The sequence below is a fragment of the Podarcis liolepis genome (genome assembly GCF_965112155.1).
Source record: "Podarcis liolepis genome assembly, chromosome: 11".
Taxonomy (NCBI): Eukaryota; Metazoa; Chordata; class Lepidosauria; order Squamata; family Lacertidae; genus Podarcis; species Podarcis liolepis.
In genome coordinates, this window is record NC_139565.1 from 19,937,597 (window position 1) to 19,955,487 (window position 17,891).

The 17,891-nt window shown below is 42.3% G+C and overlaps 1 protein-coding gene across 3 annotated transcripts in view; it reads right to left on the bottom strand.

The window, feature by feature from the left end:
- The window catches only part of PRR16 (proline rich 16), a 151,355-nt gene that overhangs the window by 78,260 nt on the left and 55,204 nt on the right, over window positions 1-17,891 (bottom strand). The gene's annotated exons all lie outside the window — the stretch shown is intronic.

Consider the following 17,891-nt stretch of genomic DNA (forward strand, 5'->3'; position numbering starts at 1 on the left):
AATGTGTGATGTTTTATAGTATTTTTAATATTTTGTTGGAAGCTGCCCAGAGTGGCCAGGGAAACCTAAATAAATAAATAAATAAAGGTAAAGGGACCCCTGACTATTAGGTCCAGTCGTGACCGACTCTGGGGTTGCGGCGCTCATCTTGCTTTATGAGCCGAAAGAGCCGGCATACAGCTTCCGGGTCATGTGGCCAGCATGACTAAGCCACTTCTGGTGAACCAGAGCAGCACACAGAAACGCCGTTTACCTTCCCACCGGAGCGGTACCTATTTATCTACTTGCACTTTGACATGCTTTCAAACTGCTAGGGTGGCAGGAGCAGGGACCAAGCAACGGGAGCTCACCCTGTCACGGGGATTTGAACCACCGACCTTCTGATCGGCAAGTCCTAGGCTCTGTGGTTTAACCCACAGCGCCACCCGCGTCCCTAAATAAATAAATAAATAAATAATATTAACTCAGAAGCATATAATCATGGTCTAGCTTTTTTAATCGGCTCATAGACCAATAATTTATTGGCCAGAAGAAACCTTGTATAAATGTACTATAACCCTAGATCAAGATGGATTTATAATAAATAAGATAGGGAAATAATAATAATAATAATAATAATAATTATTATTATTATTATTATTATTATTATTATTTATACCCCCGTCCATCTGGCTGGGTTTGCCCAGCCACTCTGGACAGCTTCCAGCAAAACATTAAAATACAATAATTCATCAAATATTAAAAGCTTCCCTAAAGAGGGCTGCCTTCAGATGCCTAAATGCTGTAACAATAACTATATTGCTCACGTTAGCTCTGATTTTTAGTCTTTTGTTTGCATCACAAAATGTGCCTTGTAGGATAACTTAAGTGTGATTGATAGATGTGATATTATAAAGTGACCTATTCTACTGTACATTGCACAAGCTTGCCATTTACTTCCTGTCTGGATAGCAGATTGCAAAATCTATTGAAGCTTAAGGGTAAGCTTCCTCTTCTCCAAAGTTCCTCACCCAAATTCTGCTGAGTCATCCTGTAAAGAAATACTCCCCTTCATATTTTGTGAGATCTTCCTGTTCTTGGAGATCTCCCTCCGAAGTTTCAAACAACATGTGCTGGTCCAGTCCCAAGTCTAGCTGTTGTGAGCTATGAACTCCGACCAACAACATTTCTATGAAACAAGATCTAGCCAATATTCTAGAACCCTCTGGCATGTGAAGAATTGGATGATGAGGAGAGGAGAAAAAAATCAAATAATGTCTGGCTTGTAAATGAGAGCAACTGATTGCTTTTCAATTCCCTTTAAGTGCATGATATATATAGGTCTCATCAATATCCCATAGACTTTTATGCTAAACTTGCCAAATCAAAGAAGGGGCAATCAATGCTATCTGCTGGTAACAACTTGCAAGTAAAAAAAAAAAAAAAACAGGCCTGCAAATAAATTTCCAGAGACTAGAACTCATTGTTTAGCACTAGCCAGAACTATTCTATTGCAGGGACCTCAGTGTTGATTTATGACATCTGTGAACAGCTGCCAAGCAAACAGAAATATGAGAGTCCAGGGAACTAGTTGATTTGCACTGAGACAATGAATGGCAGACTCATCCACCCTGCCTCTGATAGTTTGGCTACCTTGTTCTACAATTGTCACAGACTGTCTCTTGGAGCCCACAAATTATTTCACCATCCCAGTGAAAGGGATTGTGTCTTCCAACAGACCAGAAAACTACTGCAGGCGCTTTCAAATCCATTTCTTGGAAGGTTCTTGCTATTCCAGATATTATAGTGTCCCCGTTTGCATGCAAAGCTATTCATTCTTCAGTGAGCATGATTTCTCTTTATAGTGACAACTTGAGGCCATTATTATATTAGCTGCACTTGTGACCCTTTCATACCCTCTGTCCAAATGCTAGAGCAATGCCTATTATAATCCAGAGGTGGAAAAGATCGGGTTGCCTCCTTATCTGGTCTAAAATAGTCTGGAAAACGACATGTGGATTTAAAGGATTTGAGTTTTTTATTTTGATTTTGGGGGTTAATAGGAGAATCACAGTCATATAAAGTGTTGTAAGAATTTTAATGTCTTATATATATATAAAATAGATGTTCATAAATGTACCAAGCAAACACATACAAATATGTAAAACACATGTCTGAAACCCACAGAAAAGTCCTGAAACCATTTTCTCTCTTCCAAATTGACCTCAAATATTTCTCTGCAAGGTCGAAGGAAATGGGGAGCCTCCCCTGTCTCTTTGCTCACAAATCCTATCTCAAGGGCACATTTAAGATATCAACAGGGTGAGCCTGTGACCTGTGACCTGGATTCAGGAGTCGAGTAGCTATCATAACAAAAGAGTGGCCAGGATGCCCAGGTAATCCAATCCAAACGGCCTCAGTCCAGTATACATAAAGGAGCATCTCCACCCCCATCGTTCTGCCTGGACACTGAGGTCCAGCACTAAGGGCCTTCTGGTGGTTCCCTCGCTGTGAGAAGCCAGGTTATAGGGAACCAGGCAGAGGGCCTTCTCAGTAGTGGCACCCGCCCTGTGGAACGCCCTTCCACCAGATGTCAAAGAGAAAAACAACTACCAGACTTTTAGAAGACGTCTGAAGGCAGCCCTGTTTAGGGAAGCTTTTAATGTTTAACAGACTATTGTATTTTAATATTTTGTTGGAAGCCACCCAAAGTGGCTGGGGAAACCCAGCCAGATAGGCAGGGTATAAATAATAAAATAATCACCACCATCATCATCATCATCAAGTAACCTAGCAGACAGGAGAAAAAACAATGCACTCAGATTTCTGTTGTAGTCTGCCCCTTCTCTGATGATATTAAGGGGGTGGTCTTGGGCTACACCCCTTCTGTGATGTATGTATGATGTTTCTGGGGGTGGTCTTGAGCTACGTATAAGTCTATATAAGGGCTTGCACACCTTTGTCCGGGGTCCTCCTACTCTCTCCTGCATGTGACGGAAGCACCCTGTTGCAACAGCTTTAATAAAGATCAGGCTTATAGCCGCTTTGCTTTCGTATATCCTGGTCTGGTCTCTGTTCATTTCCTGACCAGTTTGAGCTTTAAAAGGTACGCTCTCTCCAAAGGTCCAGTCTTCCTTAATAAGCTGAACCCCTTGAAGGGACCCCTCAATATTCTTACTTCATAAAGTACTGAGATTCCCTGGAGCTGCTGCAAACGAAGACTTTATTGTGCTGGAAAATTGCAGAGCACAAGCTCACAGTGCCATTCCTAGACATTTCCCCTGTCTAGGGTGTTTGTAGTAAGTCCAGTCAGAAGACCTGCTTTAAAATCCATTCAGTTGAAACTGAAACGCAAAACATAATTTTAAGGTTACTCACAATTTAAATGAAATAACTAAGAGCTCCAAGTTATGTATGATTTGCTGACACAATGAATGGTATTCTGCTAAACTTAAAGAATCTTTTCATGGCGTAAGAGGAATAAGTGGGCTCTAGTCCATGAAAGCTGGCCCCATAGACTTTTTGTTGGTTTGCGGCAACCATCTAACACAGTGTTTCCCAAACGTTTTTGGGCAACGGCACACCTGTTAGCCGGAAAAAAATCTCGCGGCACACCACCATTAAAGCCCCGCCCCGTGACGTCAGCGCGCAGCGTCACGCCGGGAGGGACGCACAAAAGCGAAAGTTTTTTCCCTCCCCCTTGCCGGGGTGGGAGGAGGCAGCAGAGCGAGGGCAGCTGAGGCGGCGGCGGCGATAGCGGGCGGAGGAGGGGGCGGCGGCGGGAGTTGCTGCTGCTGTTGTTGCTGCTGCTGCCCGGACATGCCGGCCTCCTCCTCCTCCGCTGTCTCGCGATCCTCCCTTTTGCGCGCGCTGCCCCGCCGCTCGGCACCACCACCGCGGAGCCGCCCCCGGCTCGACGCGGATCCTCGCCGCCGCCGCCGCCTCTCACCGCCCGACTCGCCCGCCTTCCTCCCACGGCACACCAGCCGGTGTCTCACGGCACACTAGTGTGCCGCGGAACACCGGTTGGGAAACACTGATCTAACATGGCTACGCCCTCTGGAAAAAGATACATGGTGATCTCAGTATTGTCAACTTAATGAGCAGCTGGGTGTTACCCTAATTGCATTTTTGTGTGAGACACATTGGCTTAACACATCTGCAAGCTCTGTTGCTCTGAGTATTAAGTCGCTAAAACACTCTTATCTCTGTTCCAATGGGGATATCTTCAGGAGGGGGTCATTGAATTAAATCTGAATCCATGGAGATGTTCGCGATGGAATGTGTGACAAACTGCAGTGTAAATATTGAAAAGAAGAAGTTCCTTTTCCCTACTCTAAGCTATCCTTGTTTGATGCTTTTCAGCTAATATTCCTGCACTCAACAAACTGTATAATAAAGTAGTGATTCAAAAGCAAAGTTTAGAAGCTTTGCATTAAGCACATTCAATAAACGATCTTGTGATGAAAATGTAGCTTAATGTGAATTTAACACATGGTAGTTAAATTAATCACAGAGCATAGCATACTACAAAATATACATGCTAACAGTTATATACAATGTTTTACTATGCTTGCCAGCCTATGAATTGTTCAGCTATTCAGTGAGCCTACTATGCATCTGTTATGTCTTATACATATATTTATTTTAAAATGAATAAATTAGCTCAGTTTAAATGACAGTGATTTATTTTCTGTGTTTGTTTTCCACTAGCTTAAGTGAAAACTAATTGAAAAACAGCATGGACCAGTTTCTCTTATGTTATCACCAAAAAGCACGTTATCTTCAGAATAATGGCAAAGAAATAAATATCATCCATTTCAGAGTAGCAAGTGCTTTTGACCCAGGTAATCCTGAGTTCAGGAATAATGAGCTATTGAAATTCAGCTGACCTGTCTGTCTAAATTATTGCATTTTATGTTTTCATTTCAGGATTGTAACACCTCTCAAAGCCTTTTTCTTTAGGCATCTTAAATTCATTTCTGGCAAAGTGTTAAAGCTCTGGGAGAAGTTAAACATTTCCTCATTTTTTCCATTCCAACCCTCCCCCACAAGTTTTAAAACTGGATAAATATCATCAGAAGTACTGTATCTATTACACTGCATGGATATACCATTACATGGACGAGAGTCAACAAACTGAAGATGGATTCAGGTAAAACCAAGATGTTGAGAATACAATATCTGGAACAGATGAGGTGTCTGTTCTGTGTGATATTGTGAGAGGGAAGTAGTACTGAAGCAATTATTTGTTTGGCCGATGAGGATGAAACCTTGAATTCAAGTGTGTCTCCCTTGACCTCCAGCAGAAGTTCTCTTCATATCACTGATAAAGCTGTCAGTGGTGGGAGAAGCAACAGTACTATCGTTGCCCTCACAATCTTTTTGGTTCCTAATAATTCTCCATTTTGTCTTCCCTGAAACTTTCTCTGCCAAACTGTGCATTCTAAACTGGGGTGGTTTAACTGTGGCCTTCCAGTTGTTGTTGGACTACAGCTCCCAGCACCCCAGACCACTGATCATGATGACAGAGGCTGCTGGCACAGGTATGGCTACAGGGACGCATCTTAGTCACTCCTTTTCTAAACAGAGCAAAGGTGCCCCTACTGTGTACGCAAATAGACTACTCTTCTGAAAGTCCTGCACAAATATTTTTGTTTCTGGGTACACATTCTTAGGATAACTCTTATTTTCACAATACCTCAGCTAGTTGAAACTCAACTCAGCCCAAGTAGGTAACTGTAACCAGCAAAGTAACCAGCAAAAGTTCATTTGTTGCTTTCTTCCCTTTCTTTTTTCCTCTTCCTTTTTACAAAATGCACTTCTTTTTATACTTGATCATTTGATTTACTTGGTTGTTGTTTTTTTTAAAAAAAGAATTGTGCTTTGTAGCCCCACACTAAATAAAAAGGTACAACTTAGGATCTACCCAAGGAGTTAAATATGTTCAGATCCAAAATTTGTAATGGGCCTATTACAAACTTAGTCTAAGTGGAGGGGCACCTGGGAGAAAACTCCAGAAGAAATTATGGGAGAGTCATAGTTGTTTTCTCAAATAAAGTCAACAAATATATTTGAAAAGCTGAGGGATCTGGTTAAGCCTGTTTTGTTTTGTTTTTGCTGGGCATCTGAGTTAATACACACGGACACAGCATGACATGTGAATTATTTTAGCTGATTTGTTAAAATTATCCTCCTGTGTGGGATCCTCTTATCTTGGGGATTTAATCAAAACCTCCCAGCACTATTTGTTCACCTTCTCCTGCGTGACATACATCTAGTCTCTCAGCTGTCTCCACTGAACCTTCCAATAAAAACCGAGCAACAACTAAACTTGGTTATTTTTATTTCAGGAGAAACGTGACACTTCACTAAAAATATAATGCAACAACTGGACAGCGAAATAACAGTATGGTCTACTTAGATTATTTAGCAGATTTCCTTAGAAGGCAAGGACACAAGAATGATTGCCATTTGCTACAACACGCACACAAATCTTCAACTTCCACTGATGCCCTCAGAGTATATTTTATGTGGCAATCAGCCCACATAAACCAGCCCAAAAGAAATAAAGAAGAGAGAAGTGTAAGTAAAATATAATCTTGCCCTTCCCAAATCCTGTTGGGCGAAAATATATACAGAATAGCTCGGTTCACATCTTATGTGAATTTTAGCTATTATTGCCCAACATCATGCATTCACCCCCAATGCAGTTTCCAACATTGTCTTTTTTTTGGGGGGGGGAACCATAGCTCTCCTCACTAGGGGTGTGCATTTATTCTGTTCAAACTCCAAATCCCAAGCACAAGCAGGCGGATCAGTGCCTCATCAGAGTGAAGCAGGGGCAAGTGAAATCAGGACCATAAAGAACACTTCATAGTGTTTTGTTACTTGGACAAACATATAGGCATAAAGTGCATATACTATGTATTGTGTCTTACCAGAGAAAAATGATCTCACTATCTACCATAAGGGAAATGCCAGGGTGGAGTGAAGGAAGGGTGGACCATTCCAGAATTGGAACTTAGAATGATAAGGGAAAAGTAGAAGGAGGGAAGGGGAGAAAGAGAGCTCCTTAGCAACTGACCGTGGAGGGCTAATTACAAAGAAAACCACATGGAGGATGAATCACATTTAGGTTTAAAAGGTACATAGCACAAAAGCTGTTGGACCTATTTGACTGCAGTTAGACAGGTTTGTTACCTGTGACACATCTGTCATGTCTGCAGCTTTCAGACCAATTATTCACAAACCACTATGGTAGAGGAAAATTAATACAGTGGTACCTCGGAACTTGAACAGCTCCGTTCTCAAATGTTTCGGCTCCCGAATGCTGAAAACCCGGAAGGAAGTGCTCCAGTTTTCGAACTTTCATTGGAACACAAACATCTGACGTAGCTTCCGCTGTGCAGAAACCTAGCTGTCGGCCAATCAGAAGCCGTGCCTCAGAACTCAAACGTTTTGGAAGTCAAACAGTCTTCCAGAACGGATTACGTTCAAGTTCTGAGGTACCACTGTACTTTTTTTACATGCCCTAAACTGTAATGGCTGCCCTTGTAGCGAAACCACTGCAGCTAACCTTCTGAAATCTAGTAGGGCTCGTGGCTTTAGAAGAAGTAACCATGGCTGCAAATTTCATCCAGTTCTCCTGTTAAATTTAACACACATTTCCTTAAATAAATGAAAAAAGGTGTCCAGGCCCAAAACTCCTGGACGTGTTTGACTGTAATTTGTCAGTCTTAACTCACTTTGAAGAGGCTGCTATGCCTTCAAATTTCATCCACTTTTGTCAAACACGGGGACCTGATAGTTCATATATTGTGGATGGTGGGAAACAAAGTCTGGTTTTAATGAAGCTGCTTCAGATCCAAAACATGACTCTAATCAGACAGACCACAGAGGAAATCAGACAGATTTTTTCTTTCTTTCCAAAATGAAGAATACACATCTGAATCATATCATGTGGCCCGTGCACATTCCTATTGCTATGGCTCGTGGGGCCGCAGTTTGTGTCTGGTGCTGCCTTTCATCAGCATATAGCACTGGTGCTGAGGGAACTGCACTGGCTGCCAATATAAAATAAATAATTAGCAACCATGGCACAATTGTCATCTTGATAAGTAATCTGCATGTGTAAGACATCTTGCCTTCTGAAGTGTTTCATCTGAGGCTAGGTTTAAAACGCTGGGGAAGATGTTCATGAAAAATTTAACATCCTTTTCTGATTCTGAAAAAGGAGAATAATACTACTTCTGATGAATTCCCATATTCAAAGTACTACAGCAATGTTAACCAGGTAAAACAGCTTTTGATTAACTCATAAATTCAAAGGATTTGAATACAAGAATTAGAAGAAGCATTTTAATACAGATGTCAGTAACATATTTGAAGTCACTAACAGGACTTCAGTTTGTTTAGGCCTAATTTTCACAGTGGAAGTGAACCTGTATCTGGGATGGGGAGGGCTGAGTGGAGAAGGCTCATGTAAGTAATTGTTCATTCACATCAAAAAGAAACCCTATCATATTGAGGAAAGGGGTTCTAGTCTAAAATTCCCTCTGATGTGCTAATTGGAGAGTTTTTTCTTTATCAGGAGAGTCATTTAATCATGTGAGATCCCATATTCATTCTGAATTAGTACAGACCAAATACTGGTTTATCTCCTCAGTTAAAACTAGACATAACACTAGCTGTGAACTATCTTTTCTCATTGTGTTCTAGTGAGCCTGACCAGAATGAAAACAAGGCATTTTTTAATAATAATAACAACAAAAACAATAAAAACATACCCACGCACTATTCACTTTTCCTCAGGGGTAGCTTGTCAGGGTTTTGATGCTCTAAAATCACCAAGACAACCATTTTGTCACTTGTACATCATCACTGAGCCTCATATAAAGCATCAGGGTGATTATGTTATATGCAAGCTTCACACACAATTTCATCACAAATCAAATACAAAGCATAGGACTTTCACGTAACTTGAAATAAGGTGGTTTTCGGTTGAATCAGTTCACACATCAAGGATGAAGCCATGAGATGAATGATGTTTATATGTGAAACGGTCCTCATTTATAAATGAAAGCTGCCTCTAGTGATACCAGATCTCACAGCTTTAGGGTGTACTCATATGCTGATAATGGTCTAAAAAACAAAACAAAACACTGAGCTGGTGGTAACTGTCCTTATTTCTAATCTGTTGATAGAGCACTTCCAGTGGTTGTTTGCCCTCTTTTACATCTACCTTAGTTGTGTTTAATGGCAGTTGATTGTTAAAACTTGAGGGAAACCCTTGACAAAAAGAGCTTCCTGGACATGTGGAGACCTGGGGTTCTAAAATGCATGAGGAGTCTCCATGAATACAAGAGGCTTCGTCCTTCAGAAGATCACCCTTCAACACCGAGAGGGCAGGAAGAACAGGAATAGGGGTAGAGGTGGCATTAATGCCCTGCCTCCCTCATGTGATTGCAGTACACCTGAAGAGGACTAAGTACCTCAGAATAAAGCAAATGTGTGTTCAAACCTCTTCCAACACATGACCTAAGATGGTCCGTCTTCACCATCTATATCAACTGACATTTTAAAACTCTAGATTTTCCCAGCCGAGACCCAAGCTCTGTCATGGTTAAGGATGAACTTGCTTTATATTTTCTTCCCCACTCCACAATCACAGCAACACAAAGGCATTCAGGTACAAATACTTTCATTCCTCTTACATCTGTGTCAGCTCCGCACAGGTTGACAGTCATCTTCTGTCATTTACTCACACTGAAAATAATGGTTTTAAAATTCTTGTCACGCTAGTTCCTCGATTTCTGAAGACAAGCAAGGCAAGTGTGAGGGTGAATGGTTCAATAATTATTCTTTGAGTACAGAGATACTGCGATCAAGTTGGGTATGACAGAAGGATCCTGGCAGGTGGATGATAAAAATGGAAGTTTTAACAACTATACTCTGTGTCAGTTATTAGTAAGAACATGCATAGCTACTAATTGTGCCGTTTGGTAACTTCAGAAAACATTTTGCTGTTTAAATGGTATAGGGGGGTGTATAATTTCCCAGTTATAATTCATGAAATGTAACAAGAGGCTTCTGTTTTTATTTTTAAAATAAACTTTTGATTCAGGGGATGTTTGGCTTTTCTTGTCTATAAGCATAGTATGCACAAAAGAAGCGGTTACATTATTGATCCAGTTTTGTTGGTAAAGAGATATGCAAAATGTAGGTACATATAACTTCTCACCCTAGATCAGACAGAAAAAGCAGTCTACACCAGCCAGTCAGTGAATATCACAAAGCCCAATAATTGAATCCTGCACAGTAGGTCTTACTCCCAAGTAAATACGCATAGGATTATTACTATCATTATCCTGAAAGTAATCTACCACTTAATGTCGAAATAGGCTTCTAAGTGGTTTACAAAGAGGAAAAACCAATTACGCAGCATTAAAATATAACCCTCTGTAATTAAAATATGCAATAAAACATTCCCATTAAAACAACACAGCAATTAAAACAGAAGACTCCGATCAAGAGGTCGTCGTAAGCAGGTGCATCGTCAAAAGCCTTAGCCTTGAGAGCAAAGTATGGAGCCATACCCTGAATAACTCCAGGTTCATTTCTCTTACCATGTTTCTGGCAACATGGGTGCACTATGACCCAGGAAGGTGCACACTTAAAGCAGAAACTCCAGCAACTCAGTCATGGTCACAGCATCTTATTCCAGGCCTACTTACAGAGTCTCCTATTAGCAAAAGAAAGAATTGAGCTTCATGATGGAGTCATAAGAGACAGTTGGAGTGCTTCCATGCAAAGTATCTGGAATCTAATTGCCATGCTTTGTTCGCGTACATCCACACAATACCACCAGTACCTAAACGAGTGTATGCCCCAATATCAACCAGCTTGTGAACTCTAATGGGGCTGCCGCCACTGTGCGCTCCCCATGACGGGTCCTTCTTGGTAGTAATATCAATGCAGAAAGGAAGTCTGCCTCATATCAGGTTTACAGGTACGGACAAGAATCAACAGGAGGGCAACTTTGAAGGACTGTTGTGGAGGATGCTTGTTCCTAAGCTATGGTGGTCTTCCAAGGACAAAGTAAAGCATCTTCTTTAATGTGTCACAAAATCTAAAAAGAATAATAGAACAGGCAGGAAGAATAAACCCTGTGAGGACTCACATCAAGGTCTGATACAGCCCCTTCCTGTGACCATGTTTCTTCCTCCCTAGACATCTAGAAAGGAAAACTAGATTTTGTGGAGAAAAGCTCCCAGCTTACACTCTCAACTATTAGCTCTACATCAGCTGTAGAGCTTCCCAGAATATCTGTTCCTTTCTTTGGCTTCCATAGATGGCTCTAATCTATCTATGATGACACTCAGCTCTATTTCTCTTTTACATCTGCAGGTAAGGCAGTAGAAGTGCTGGACCAGTGTGTCTTGCCTCAGTAATGGACTGAATGAGAGCCAACAAACTAAAGCTCAATCCAGATAAGACTGAGGCACTGTTAGTGGGTGGTTCCCTAGACTAAATGAGTGGAAGATCGCCTGCTTTTGATGGGGTTACACTTCCTCTGAAGGAGCAGGCTTGTAGCTTGGGGGTATTCCTGAATCCTTTGCTGTTGCTGAAGGCTCAGATGGCCTCAGTGGACCAGAATGCCTTCCATCAGCTTCGGCTGGTAGCCCAGCTACCGCCCTATCTGGACAGGGATAGCCTAACTATTGTTGTCTATGCTCTGGTAACTTCAAGGTTAGATTACTGCAATGTGTTATACATAGGGCTGCCTCTGAAGACAGTTCGGAAATTTCAGCTAGCACAGAATTCAGTGGCCAGGTTGCTCACCAGACATATTACACCGATCCTGGTCTGACTGCACTGCCTACCAATTAGTTTGGGGGCCCAATTCAAAGTGCTGGTGTTGATCTATAAAGTCTTAAACAGCTTGGAACCACAGTACCTCAAGGACCGCTTCTTTCCATATGAACCTACCCAAACCCTGAGATCATCTTCTGGGACCCTTCTCTGTGTGCCTCCTCGAGAGATCTGGAGGGTGGCAACTTGAGAACGGGGCCTTCTCTGCAATGGCTCACCCTCTGTGGAATGCTCTCCCCAGGGAAGTTTCCCTGGCACCTTCATTATACACCTTTAGGCACCAGGCAAAAGCGCTCCTTTTTAACCAGGCCTTTGGTTGTCGTATGTCCTTTTAAATTGTGGTTCCTTTTTTTTTGGAAGGGGGTGTTATTGGGTTGTTGATTTTGTTTTGATTGTATATGTTGTGGTCTTGTATTCTGCAAACCGCCCTCTGGATGTAGGGTGGTATATAAATAATAATAATAATAATAATAATAATAATAATAATAATAATAATAATAATTATAATTATAATTATAATAATATCTTTCCAGAGGATGTTGCACACAGAGGCAAAGGGGATGCTATGTGTCCACTATGGAGTCATTTGGCTGCTGATTGACATGGCAGCCATCCAGCAAGCTACTACATAAGCTGTCATGACATACTATCTGATTCAACTGAACAAACCAGTACAACTCAGCCATTTCCTGTAATCCTGCCAAGAGCACACCTCCCCTCCTATATTTAGACCTGTCTGACTTTTCCTTAGCCAAATCAGCCACACTTCCTTTGTTAAAGTCTTTACTCTTAACCCAGATGCTATCAGCCTTCTTCTGAGCAGTTGAATAGTCCCTAGCATCACAGCAGCACAAAGAGGGGCTAGATTGTGGGTTTGCAAATAGGCAACAGCAAAGAAAATACAGCCTGCACAACATTTTTCCTCCCAAACATTTTTTTATGGTTCCTACAGCATTCTGCTGTAATCTCTATTCCACAAGCAAACCCTTTGTAAGGTCCAGTGGAACCCCAAAAACGAATCAACGACAAAATGTAAATGAAAATGGGTTTTGGTTCTTCAGCAATTTTTTAATGTCCTCTATCAACACTTCACTGCAAAGGTACTGTAATTTTGTATATGTTTCATACAAGCTGACATACATAATGATTTAGCACAAATGAACAAGTTCCAAGACCAAATATCATAACTGAACTGCTGCTTCTCTGTTTCTGTTGCTACTTCACTATTCAGGGCTAAATCATGATTTGGCTCACTTCTAAACCTGGGCCCATGGCTTGCCTCGCTGCAGAAAACCATGAGTTGAAGCCAATGTTCTTTGTTTGCCGGTACTGGATTGTCTGGGGGAGACAAACCATCGCCCCAGGTTCAGAAATAATCCTAAAACAAACCAAGGCTTAGTTTTGAGTAGAACATCAGGACAGTGGGAGGAGCACTGCTGTTACAACCTGTGGTTCAAAACAACCACATTTGCTCATTCATGTTAGCCAAGGATTGGGTTGGCATTGTATGTGAACTTGTCCTCTAACATAATTTCTTACTGTTGGCTGTGAACACATGTCTGCACATAGTCATTGCTGTCAGATTCTCCAAGATAAAAGATAAAGATAAAAAGATATTAGATTTAAGGTAAAGATAAAAAGATATTAGTGGGGGGTTTTATATTCATTAATCCATGTTCTCAAATGCAACTGCTTAACTGGAATCAATATAACAAAATATGCTTTCAGATTGTGATTGTCTGGATTGCTGGAACCAAATTCATGAATTCAGCACCCAGGACTCAGATATATACACCCTACTGACAGTTGCTGTGAGACTTAATGCTTACTCATGCTGCTCCAACAGCCAATTTGATATTAAAGCTTTAGGACCGTGCCAAGGAAAACATGTAAACAGCTGACATCTTTTTGAAAACATTTCAATGCATTTGTTCAAATCGATATACACAAATCATTGATATTAAAAGTAAAGCTGAGTCAAATATTCTGAACCTAACATTTTCAACTCAGCATTTGGCACTGAAGCTCCCCTTCTTCACACATCACCATCACTTTGAGGTCCTGGCAGTGGCAATCCATCTCCATCACTGCTTAACCCAATGATGTTTATTTCGGCTGTGCTGCTGTGAGCCCAATGTTGCACATTGGTGCTGCACAGCTGAAGAAGGAAAAATGACACCAAGCATTGATGTTTCCACCATCAGGTCTTCTACCATGGCAACACCAGTGTCCCAGGGGAGGATCACATAAGCTTATTTGTAAGGCTACCTTGAAAAACCCCACAAAATTAATCAAAAGGCATTGGGGGTGGGTAGGCGGGGTCCAGCCCTAACTTCAACATGGTAAAATCAGTTTTTCCTCATCCTTTTTAAAGGAATCTTGTAACTCACTGCATGTAATGGTAGTGGCTGCACCTATTGTTCTAACAGTTCCAATTAAACCAAGGTGCAACATGGCTGAACTGCATCATCACTAGGTGGCAGTTTTTGAAATTCGCCAGGAACATTTTGCACATAGGACGCGGGTGGCGCTGTGGGTTAAACCACAGAGCCTAGGACTTGCCGATCAGAAGGTTGGCAGTTCGAATCCCCGTGACGGGGTGAGCTCCCGTTGATCAGTCCCTGCTCCTGCCAACCTAGCAGTTTGAAAGCACGTCAAAGTGCAAGTAGATAAATAGGTACCGCTCCGGCGGGAAGGTAAACAGCGTTTCCGTGCGCTGCTCTGGTTCATCAGAAGCGGCTTAGTCATGCTGGCCACATGACCCGTAAGCTGTACGCCAGCTCCCTCAGCCAATAAAGCGAGATGAGTGCCACAACCCCAGAGTCGGTCACGACTGGACCTAATGGTTAGGGGTCCCTTTACCTTTACCTTTATCAGCCGCTTGCGACCAAGTGAAGATGCCCAGGTGCCAGGATGGAGATGCATGCCTGGGGATCCTTGGATCCTGACTGTTTATATAGCTGAGTTTCTAGCTTATACAGCTGAGTTTCTAACACTGCTAGAGCAGTACTTTAGACTGGACACGTCTATTTGAAGCATGCATACCATCACAGAGACCCTGCATTAAAAAGATAACTAGGCATTCAGTAAATACAGGCAGCAAATTAGGGTGCAACCCCTGGGGATGCAGTTGTGTTATGTGACAGCCCCACTGCTGCAGAAACAGAAGGTGAAATACATGCACAAAATTTAATATTCACATGTTTATTATTAATATGAGTATATGTCATGTTCTGTACTGTGGAACTGAACAAATCTCTTGAAGCAACTCTTAAACATTCATGAGATACTTTACTTTTCATTACATTTGTTCTGGCAGTGCAAAATTAGCAAAGTCATCTCCAGCTGGTAAAAACATTAGTGTGTGTGTTTCTAGGTTTGAGCATGTGTGAGAGAGATATTGCCACAGAAAAATGGTGTATCACATTAATTAAATCTAACGATTGACTTCCCCAGAGTCCTACTGGTTGTCAAATCACACCAGATTCTGAATACTGCTAACCAGTGTTCTTATAAGCGCTTGCTTCTGGTCAGCAGTGGCAAGTGTCCTGTCCCCCATAGTGGGCACCCCAGTGCTTCCAGCATGAGCCTCTGGGGCATCTGAAGAAGATGACAGGAACACAAAGAATCTGCCTGCACAAACCCAGGAGAGAAACCACCTTTCCTTCCCTCCACAGAGAATGGGAAAGGGGTGGTTGCTCTCACACGTTAGGGTTTTCCAGAAAGCCTCAATAACAAGACTCAGCTTGCATCTTCTCCCCAGCATGAAAGCAAATACCCTCTTCCCTTTCGCTTCTTATACATATCTTAGGATTCTGGGAAAGGAGGTCTCAAAGGTGACTGGCTTGGCTTTTTTTGTGGGTCATGTCATTTTAATGAATTTCATCTGGCTTATCTGATAGGAAGAAGTAGTGGTGTTTCTTCCCCTCTTAGGACATATAATAGCCCATGTTTGCTTTCCCTGGATGAAGCACTGAAGTCAAAATAATGTTAGAGGCTATATGCCTCTGAATGTCAGTTGTTGGGCATAACAAGTGAGAAACGTGCTATTTTGTTCAGTTGGCCACATGAGAACAGGATGTTTGACTGGTGGACCACCCTATGTCATTAAGGAAAACCAAGTCAGAAAAAAGTAATTTGCCCCATGTACTGATTCAAGCATATTCAATATAATTTATGTGGCGTGCATTACAACTGGAATCCTATTTCCCACCAAGAAAGGCTATGATCTCTCTGAGGACCTTATTCTGACTTGTTAGACTAAGAGCTAAACTGAAAACCTTCTCTGTGTTCTGTGGTTATAACAGTTAGACTATGGCAACACATTTTACACCATAAAGGGGTTGGCTCTGGTGGGCCATGGATTAAATCTGGCCTTCAGAGGGGTCCCCTCTTGTCTCTAGCTATTAAAGCCCTTTCTACGTCCCTTAGCTCTCTATTTCTGGAATCAGCCTGGGGAGGACTGTACAAAGAAAGAAGGAAGTCCTCTTGCTGCTAAGGAAGTCCTAGTCTCCCTCTTTCTTCTCTTGAAGCAGATCAGGAAGTGAATGTGGTTGTGAGAGACATTCTTCCTCCCCCTGATGAGTTCTGGTCTTGATATCCAAGCACCCTTTCCTGATTCAAGCAGAGAATGGAAGACAAAGAGGCAACACTTGCTATTCTGGAAAACCATAAAGTGAGGTGCCATTAAGAGTAAAGGTAAAGGGACCCCTCACCGTTAGGTCCAGTCGCAGATGACTCTGGGGTTGCGGCGCTCATCTTGCTTTATTGGCCGAGGGAGCCGGTGTACAGCTTCCGGGTCATGTGGCCAGCATGAGTAAGCCACTTCTGGCAAACCAGAGCAGCGCACGGAAACGCCATTTACCTTCCCGCAAGAGCGGTACCTATTTATCTACTTGCACTTTGATGTGTTTTCAAACTGCTAGGTTGGCACGAGCAGGGTCAGAGCAACGGGAGCTCACTCTGTCATGGAAATTCGAACCGCCAAGCTTCTAATCAGCAAGCCCTAGGCTCTGTGGTTTAGACCACAGCGCCACCCGTGTCCCATTAAGAGTAGCTGTTGCTTAAACAACATCATGTCTCAGTAATGTTCTGCAACCTCCACCACCACATATTCCTAGTGTCCCCAAAAGATGTTCTGAATTTTCTAGCTATTTTTATATTATATGTATTTTTAATACTTTATCAAGGAACACACTAATGATTAATATTAAAGAATTGACTTTCTAAAAAGCAAAATGAAGGCATCTGAAGAAGTGTGCATGCACACAAAAGCTTATACCAAGAACAAACTTAGTTGGTCTCTAAGGTGCCACTGGACAATTTTTAAATTTATTTTGACTGCATCAGACCAACACGGCTACCTACCTTAACAGGCATAGGCAAACTCAGCCCTCCAGATGTTTTGGGACTACAACTCCCATCATCCCTGACCACTGGTCCTATTAGCTAGGGATGATGGGAGTTTTAGTCCCAAAACATCTGGAGGGCTGAGTTTACCTATACCTGTACCTGAATCTGAAGGTATTTCAGTTATTCTCCAATACCTTCCCTAAAACAGATAATAAAGTAGTGTCAGGGAATTGACATTGGAGCAGAGTGGAGAGGCTAGGCTCCCAGATTCTGCAGGAGAGGGAACTAGTAAGGGAAGAGAGAGAACGTCCTCTGGGGAAAGAAGTCCAGGTGACACCAGGAAGAAGGGAGAGGCAGAGAGCACTTCGGAGGGGAGGCTCCGAGACTCTTCCAGTGAAATCAGTGAGGAGGGTGGAGGACCACCGCTTGGCACGCCCATGCTGCGCAGAAGGCTTCCGCGCAGAGAGGTGAGGCGAAGGTTGTCCGTTAAGGAATTCTTATGCTGGAGGAAATTTAGGAGACACCCACTGACGGATTCTGGCAGCGACTGAGCAGCAGCGCAAAAGGGCTGCTCAGCCAGGGAAAGACGCAACCACCCCAAGCAGTTTGGAGGTTTACACACAAGCACCCCCATTCCCATGACAAGTAGCAAATGTGCAACGAATTTAGCTATGGAATTAATGGTG